Below are 9,906 nucleotides of genomic sequence, written 5' to 3' on the forward strand. Positions count from 1 at the left end.
AGTGATAACATGTCCCGGAACCTGCGACTATAGTGAAATAGCTTCTTTTTTTTTTTAATTAGTGAAATATCTATTTTTTTTTTTTTGGCAAGATTAGTGAAATAGCTAATATGAGTATTTCACTATTTGATAAATAATTTTTTAACTTAGTTTATTAATGACAATTTATATCTATACTATTAAAAAAATTAAAATCATCCTATTCAACTTTCTAGCCCAAACTAATATTATTAATTAATTGATAAAAAATTAATAAAGCTTAATTGGTAACAAAATTTTATTTATTAAATTCTAAGAGTAATTAAACCATTATAATTGTGAGAATAATGGAAACAAATTATGCGTAATAAATGAAAAAATTCTTTAAAAATTCTGCGTAATTTAATAAAGAAATAATAATTTATTAATTACTATTTACACAAATAATAATAATTCGAATACTTATCTATACTTCTATACTATATTAATTATTAATAAAAATAAAAATAAAATCTTTCTTTGTGAAATTTCCGGCCAACAATAGTAAATGTAAAATGGAAAAGAAAACTGATATTATTAATTGATTGAAAATATAAAACGATCCTAATGGAAAAAAAAAAAAGGAAATTAGGCAAATTGAAAAAGAAAAAGGATATTACTAATTGACTAAAAATTATTTAAAAACTTTTTAAAAAATTAATTACACTTCCATTTTGAAAAATTATACTAATTGGTATAATTTATAATTGCCACATTCTCTACCTATAAATACATTCTTCATTTTGCATTGCCCCTTTCTTTTTTCCATGCTAGTGACTCTCTCATTCCCTTCTTTCAGTGCCCAGTAAGAAATCATGTTACAACTTTATAAATTGACATGTAATATGCATTATTATATAATAGTTGACACTATATTTACTTTTTAAATTATTTCTCCTTTATTTTTTTTATATTTATTTTAGCATTTTGTGTTATGCATTTTGGATGTAGGGATAAATAACTTTATGTCATTTCTACTTATGTAAGGATTCCTTGAAGTCTATGTATGTATACTTATGAAGTGCATCATTTGATAAACTGTTTAATTGTAAAATATTTTGTAGTACTTACTTTATAAGTTAGGAAAGGGGGTAGGAGATTCCCTGTCCCCGGATAATCCTCATGGGAATAGGGATGTGAAGATTTCTCCCTTCCCCGACGAGGATGGGGATGGGCATGGGGATTAGGGGAGAAAGTCGGGGGCGGGGCGAGGACGGGGGTATACCCCTGCTCCCACCCCTCCCCATTGACATCTCTACCCAAGTTTGATTTCTTCTACAATTTGCAATTGTGTATCCTCTCTTAGAACTAGCAGTTGGGGCTTGGGAGTCATCATCACTATGTGTCTCTTCTGTTGGAATTTCACAATGTGTTTATTTTGTTGGAATTTCACTATATGTTGGCACATTTATTGGAATTCCATCAGTTGTTGCTGCCACATTTCTTGAACTTTTACTAATTATTCCTCTGCCTCATTTATTCTCTACTTATATTTCATGTCAATTAGTATGTAAAACAGAATTTAATTGGTTAAAAAACAATATGTAAAACATAATTTCATTTACATGAGGACACTTCCTACTATTATGACATATATGCTTGCAAATTGAGCAATGAAGTGTAACATGACTTCTTGATATATGAATTCCATCTTTTGTTAGTTCAATCACAAATTTCTTCCAGAGTTTTAGTGGTACATCAACCTTTATAGTGAACAAAGGAGGTAGTGGATGCTCTCTATTAATTCGTGGCCATTCTTGAGGCTCAGTTATAGGGTGAATGTAGTTTGAGCATGCTTTTAAATAATTATCAATTGTGTAGCATTGTGTAGCATACATGCACATAGTCATGTAATGGGGCATTTCTAAATTTCACCCAAAGAGCACATATGACATGCACGCAGGGTATGCTAGTGAGATCCAACTTCTTACAAGAACATGTCCTAGCTCCAAAGTCTACTTGGTATTGTCCAATAATTCCCTTGACTTCAAACAATAAATCAATACTTTGGTATGCCTAATACTCTCTTGTTTATCAAAAACATATATTTTCTTTGTTATTGCTAGACATATTTTTCCTGACCACTTGCTTGCTTGCTTTATACACTCAAATAACCTAAGCATTACTTGTTTTCTCACAATCTCAAGGCAATGTATTAGTGGGATATCTCTTGCATCCAAAATCATAGCTTTGAAGCTTTCACATATATTATTCACAAGCACATCACAATTAGCATTTGTGGAGAAATGAAATCTATACCACGGTGAAGGATGCTTATCACCCAACCATTCAAAAGCTTGAACTTCTATTGACCTTAACTCCCTCCTAACTTTTGAAAATGTACTAACAGTTGTGACCCTAGCTGCCTTCCACAGAGCATCTTCAATTGGCAATCCTCCAAACCCAACCACCTTTATATTGGAATGCAAATGCCTAACACAAAATCTATGAGTAATCATAGGCAGAACTTGCTCAAATGCAAAGATAAGTCATTTCTACTTGTCAGGCATGAACGTGTATTGTTGCTGAAACATACAATTAATATCAGGGTCCCTACACAAGCTCCAAAAACCAACACCAAAAATCTCTATTCTCCCATTCAACTATGACATATGCAAAAGGGAATATACCTTAATTTCCATCAATACCAATGACAGAAAGCATCATCAACCTAGTTCTATCCTTAATATGATAGTCATCCACCCAATAATTGGCCTATAGTATTTGAAATGATCTTTATAAGCATCCCAACACATACATTATAGGTAACTCACATCTATCTTTCTTATATCCCAAATGTTGGATTTTTTCTCATAAAGTCATTGTTTCCACTCATCATATTTCAGGTTAGAAATGCACTTAACATAGCCTTTCAAATACCTAGGTGTGTTACCCAGATCTATCATGCCACCATGCATTAATTTAAGATTCAAAGTTAAATTATCTTGTCCACTTGATTTAAAGAGTATATAAGATAAACTTTAATAAGTATATAAAAAAAAGGCAAATTATCACCTAGTTCCATTTGTACAATACAAATTTTATTTTCAATAAATGATGGTCCCCATGTGCTTGAAGCTACTTCAATGTGATGGCACAATAGTCCCATTACAAATAATGGTCTTGTTTGGTAAATGATAGATCCTGATTTTAGCGTTTTGACCAAGGTCATAACGCCAAAGAAAATGTTTGGTTACTCAGCAGTTTGGAGTAGAAGTTTGCTCCAAACTGCTGAAAACTGAAACGCTGCATTTTGCAACATTTCAGTTTTGCGTTTTTGAGAAAGATTAATCTTTCCCCTGAACACCCTAGTAGTTTTTTTTTTTTTTTTTAAATATGTAACTAAAGAACCATTAGCTCCCCAATGCTTGCCCATCAACGGATGGGCAAGTATTTAATTTTGGAAGAGGAACGATGCTCCTCTTCCCTAAGTTCCGATGTGGGATAGTTTTGATCCCACATCAATTACAAAGGGGAGCCATGGTGTGGCTCCCTTTTTTTTTTTTTTTTTTTTATAAATTTTATATATGATTTTGTTTTGTATTATTAGTATTATTATTATTATTATCACCGTCACCACCACCACCACTACTTTTGTTATTGTTATTATTATTATTATAAATTTTATTTTATTATTACATCATCATAATAATAATAATAATATGAATGCCTTTATAGGTCTTTTTATATATTAACGGTTAATAGTAAACATCTAATTTATCAAAAATATCTTTACAAATTGGTCAATATGTTATTCGCTAACTGCTAACACAATCCACTAATCGTTAATCGTTGATTGCCAAAGAAAGCCAATATTTGAACTAGGCAAATGTGCACGAATATTTATATACATAAAAACTAGTACAATGAAAACAACTTACATTATAGCACAAACGTACAAAAAGATGCATCCCCTTAAAGACACCCATTAAAACCAAAAATCTTAACATTATCCTACTCATTAACAACTTCATATATAAAATCCAACACATATATGTTGTGGGCACGGGAATCAATAATTGGCTGTTAATATTTTAGAATTTGTTTTATTAATTAATTAGAAAGATTATCAGTTTTATTAATTAATTAGGAAGATTATCTTTGATACCAAATGATGTGAAACTGGTTGGCCCGATCTTCTCTGCACACTCTAATTTAAAAAATAATTTTTTTAGAATGATTTATTAGGCTTGGTGTGATCAAATCGTAGGTTTAATTTAGGTTGGGTAAATGGTCGTTTTTGAGTTTTGATGTATAGCGGTTTGCCACGTCCGGTTGTAGAACGATAAAAACCGGGGATGACGACGCCACAAGGATGATAATTTCCTTGATAAGTCAGGTTTGCCATGATCCACTCATCACAGCCGAACTCGTCCCGAGTTTCAAAAAATACTTAGTTTTTTATCTCAAAAATTCTCTTACCCTATATTCCATTTGACATGCAATGACCTTAAATAGCTATTAATAAGCACATTACAACCACATGAATTAGATAATTATTAAATATAAGTTAAACTAATCATAACCAACAAACTAAGATAAATATGAAAATTAATATAATTCTAACAAACGAAATATAAAATAATTTTAAGATAATCTTCTTAATTAATTAATAAAACTGATAATCTTTCTAATTAATTAATAAAGCAAATTCTAAAATATTAACAACCAATTATTGATTCCCGTGACCACAATAATATACCTTATTCATGCAAATTGATGCAAGTGCCTTCACAATGCATAACACACATCTTTTTTTACAAATTTATACAAACGGAACTAGAAATAGACTTACTTGGTGAAGTGTATTGTGCGATTCTCACTTGCAGGCATGCCTCTCGAACCACTCAGACCTTGCATATTGCTTGCTAATCAAACTAGTCAGACCAACGCATATCCCTTTCTCTATTAGATCGATTTGTGAAGTTGAAGCGAGAGCAGCCCGAGAAGCTATGTGAAATTCCTTTACTATCCTCGAATTAAACAAACTTTTGACGATTAAACAAATGAGGAACTAAATTGAGTAAGATTTTCAAAGTTGAAGACTTAATTAGGCAAAAAAAAAAAAAAAAAATAGTCGAGGATCAGATTTATAATTTTGCTATAGTCAAGGGAGCATTTCGGTAATTAACAAAATTAAATAAGGATAAGATTGGTATTGCCTAATTTTTCCATCAGAATACACCCTTACAATGCAAGGGAAATATATCAATTTTCAAAAATAATATTTTCAAAAAAATGACTAACAAAATGATGGAATAGATCCTATTATTCCATTTCTAACCTCCGGTAATTAAATATGCGGCTTCCTAATAGACAGATATATATATATTCGTAGCAAACAGATGTGCTCGGTGTCGTGGTGTAGTTGGTTATCACATCAGTCTAACACACTGAAGGTCTCCGGTTCGAGTTCGGGCGACGCCATTGTTATTGGTCGAATTTTGGCTCTTTTGTTAAAGTAAATAGACCAAATGTTTTCGTAATAATAGCACTATATTAATAAACTCGAAGAGCTGAGGCGTGTTGGTGTCGTGGTGTAGTTGGTTATTATGTCAGTCTAATACACTGAAGGTCTCCGGTTTGAGTTCGGGCGACGCTATTTTTTTATCGAAAGGTGTAGATTTGGTTTAGTAGCTACCAAATTTAAAAAGGCCTAACCGGGTTCAAACCGATGACCTCTTAATCTGCAGTTAAATGCTCTACCACTGAGCTATAGACCCCAATTGTTTTGTAAATTCACACCTAAACGTATTAACTTGAATTTAGGCCATGGTGTGGCCTATATAAGCATACAATCAAAATGATAATATTGTTGAAACTAATGAGACATAAGTTTTATGGCAGTAAAATTCACAGGATATAATAACAACGTTGGTATACACAAAACGTACATAAAATCCTTGTTGGAAAACATTTTAAAAGAGTGTTTGTCCATATTACTTTTTAAAGGATATTTTATTTTTTTTTAAGTAGGGACACTTTTAAAAGAGTTTTTTTTTTTTTTCAGTTGCACTTTAAAAGAGTTTTTAAAAATAATAAAATAAATACTGGTGTATAGTTTTTTTTTTTTTATTTCATTAGGAAGGGGTAGACTCGTAGTTCACATTACAGACTATCAGAATGAAAAAACACATTGCACCAAGTGGGCATGCCGGCATTGTCATCCTCCAATAATCCTTCCACCACTTCGGGTGGCTCCAAGAGTGTGTGTATGCCAATAGGTAGGTGTTTGGCAAGCTTAGCTAGGGCGTCTGGCCGTCTGCTACCTTATTTGACTCACGGGCAGAAGCGTCTACCTTCCAAGACTCGAAGGCTCGGAATTCCTTCTTACATGCTTCTAATTAATATTAGTGTATAGTTAATTTTAAAAGTTTCTATAACAAGAGGTGGATCTAGAGTAGGCAACGGGGTTAGTTATTCCCCTCCACCTCACCCCATCTTATTATATATATTTGTAGATATAGATGTTTTAATAGAAGCAAATCGATAATATACTAATATAGACAAATAATTATTAAGACAAAAATTTATGTGAGACCGTCACACGTGTCTCAATCCGTGGGACGAGTTGAATTTTTAATTAATGAGGTCAAATATTTGACCCATTAATCAAAAATTCGACATGTCTCACAAATTGAGACCCGTGAGATGGTTTCACACAAGTGTTACTCAATTATTAAAGGTTAAAGTAGCTTAGTTAGCAATATGTATTTTTTTTGTTTAAAGAGAACTAGGAATCAAAACTTGTTGACTAGAGTCTAATTTTAACTTTTTATATATTAATTGTGATATTTATAATGTGTGGTAATAATTATTTAAATTGATGAATTAATTAATACAAAATATTTTTTATAATTCAATTATGAAAAATATCTTTTTTAAATCTACTTTTTATAATCTATGTAGTCAATGTATTATAGAAGTTTCAACTATGCATCATCATATTTTATGAACATTATATTAATAGAGATGACATGCAATTTATTCTAACCATTTCAGATTTTTATCATAATATTTTTTTTATTGCGCTTTAAAAATTTTATAATTTTTGCCCCTACTTAATTATATTCTTGGATCCACCCCTATCTAAACTCAAAATGACGTTTTACTAATTTCAATTCTAAACTAATAAGTTTATTTGAAAAAATTAACATTTTAGTTATTATATTTAGTTGAATACATTTATTATTTTTATCTTAATAATTATTTAAATTGATGAATTAATTGATACGAAATATGTTTTGTAATTCAATTATGAAAAATAATTTTTTTAAATCTACTTTTATAAACTATATAGTCAATGTAATTTTATGAGCATTATATTAATAGAGATGATATGTAATTTTTTTGAGTACTATATATTGACTCTATTACAATGTCGTATCTGTTCATATTTTATTATACTATATTTTTTGTGTTTTAAAAATTTCTAAATTTTTGCCCCTACTTAATGATATTCTTGGATCCGCCCCCATCTATAACTTAGATGACTTTTTACTAATTTCAATTCTATACTAATAAATTTATTTGAATTTTTTTTTAAACAATTTAGTTATTATATTTGATTACTTTTATTATTTTTTATTTTAATAGAATTAGTAAATGTTATTACGTGTAAATCGGTTATTTAAATATTATTATTATTTTAAAATTTTAATAATAATAAACCTTAGGTACCCTAATGGGTAAACAAAGACTATGGCTATGTTTGGCAAACCTAGTTGAAAAGGTAGCTGAAAGCTGAAAAGCTATAATCTCGAAGTTGAAATCTAAAGAGCTGTTATGGCTAAAAGTGTTTGGTAAAATTAGCTTTTTGATAAGCTAATAAATGTAAAAAGACTAAAAAGGACATCTTCATAAAATTTAAATAGTTTTAAATTTAAATAGGTTTGTTTACATATTAAAATATAAAATAATGAAATCAATATATTTTAATAAAATATAGAGTAAGAAAATATATTTGAAAATATATAAAGTAAAACAAAATGTTTATAATTTATAAAATTAGTTCATACAAAAATTATTATTCAAACACAAATATCAAATTAAAATTACATCAAAATATATTGAAGAGAAAATGCCAAAAGAGTTTTAATTGAGAGGGATAAAAGATGTCATTTATTTAAAATAATAAGGATAAAGATGAAAAAAAGTTAATAAGCTACTAGCTTATTTTTGAAAAGCTAAGGTTGCGTTTCAAAATAAGCTCTTATTTTAAGCCACTAGCTTATTTTAGGAGCATTACCAAACAGAGCTTATAGCTTATTAGTAGCTTAAAATAAGCTATAAGCTCCTAAATAAGCTCTGCCAAACACAGCCTCTATTTGTCAGAACTTATTTAGGAACTTATAACTTATTTTAAGTTACTAATAAACAATAAGCCCTGTTTGGTAATGTTCTCAAAATAAGTTTTTCTTAAAATATGAGATTATTTTGAAAAGTTACCTTGTTTCAAAATAAGCTAGTAGCTTCCTAACTTTTTTTCTCATCTTTATCATTATTATTTTAAATAAATGACATCATTTAATTGGCCTTTTATCTTCAATACTAGTTTTACATGTGCTTTGAGCGAATGAGTTAATGTCCAATGTTTATATTTAAATAAATATTTAAGAGTATATCAATGCAATATTATATAGGATAAATTCATACATAGGTAACTTAATCTCGAATTTGTTTATTTTTAAGTATGTAACTCAAAGCATATGAATGCAATATAATATAGGAAATTCATTATAATTGAGACTAAAATAAATGTTTGCAACTTTGTAAAATCGATAGTCAAAATACATGATCTAAAAATGATAGTCTAAATAAATACTACTTTTGGTTTGAATTTTTCTACGAATTATTAATTCTCTTTTGAGTAACATTGTCATTGTTTTCATCTTCACTATTTATCCTCTTTCTTTTTGTTGGTAGTGTGTTATTTGCAATTGGGTTACTATTCGCAGAATAGATGACAACGTCATACTATGAGATTATGGTGTAGGAAGCTGTAGATTTTTCTTGTTGTGTATATTATTGCGATCTTAAAATTTTTGTTATTGAATTGATATTGACATTTGAGTTATCTAGTTTTTCAAGCGCATTGCGCGAATAAGATAATGCACATTGTTTATTTTTAAATAAGCATTTCAAAGTATATCAATGCAAGATTATATATGAGATGTTCATGCATATGTAATTGAATGTTGAATTTGTTTATCTAAATCGATAATTCAAAGTTTATGAATATAATATAATATATGAGCGTTTGATTATAATTGTTACTAAAATAATTGTTTGTAATTTTGTAAAAAAAAAACGTTAATCTAAATACTTTGTAAAATTAAATCTTTGTCAACAAATCATCCATAAGTAGTTAATATGATTGGTATCAAACTGTTTTTTTTTTAAAATTTTTTTTCCATGTTATAAACATAATATTTGATAACTAAATATATAACATTATTTTGTAGTATAACTTTGGTATTTAATTATAAGATAGTGTAAAGAGAAAACAATGAACAGTGTACTGAATATAATTAATTAATAAATTTGAAGTGATAGGGATAAAATCTCGGTCTACGTATCCCGGTCTCTCGGGCTGTGTGCCCAATAATCGACTATCATGACCCTTCGGATCCTCCTCCCGGTCTGACCAGGCCAGGCATCCTTGCGCTCCGAGCTATGGTATGGGTCTTTGCAGAGGTTCGAACCAGGGACCTCGCACCCGCGCACCTATCCGCTGCCAGGTTCGACCGACAGAGTGACTGGTGCATGACCGCCATGCGTCCTACATGCCGCTAGACCGGAACTCTTGATGGAGCCGCTATAAAAGGCGCATTTAATGTAGTTGAGGGGACTTTTGGCTACTTCTTCTAATATAGTAGCTGAAGAGAC

At 29.8% G+C, this 9,906-nt stretch overlaps 2 non-coding genes across 2 annotated transcripts; one reads left to right on the forward strand and one right to left on the reverse strand.

The window, feature by feature from the left end:
• Nucleotides 1-5,371: 5,371 nt before the first annotated feature.
• On the forward strand, nt 5,372-5,445 carry TRNAV-AAC. The gene has a single exon. It is a non-coding gene; the product is annotated as a tRNA-Val (tRNA).
• A 224-nt stretch (nt 5,446-5,669) lies between these two features.
• Nucleotides 5,670-5,741, reverse strand: TRNAC-GCA. Its single transcript has one exon. It is a non-coding gene; the product is annotated as a tRNA-Cys (tRNA).
• Nucleotides 5,742-9,906: the final 4,165 nt, after the last annotated feature.

The sequence above is a fragment of the Ipomoea triloba genome, chromosome 7 (assembly GCF_003576645.1).
Source record: "Ipomoea triloba cultivar NCNSP0323 chromosome 7, ASM357664v1".
NCBI lineage: Eukaryota > Viridiplantae > Streptophyta > Magnoliopsida > Solanales > Convolvulaceae > Ipomoea > Ipomoea triloba.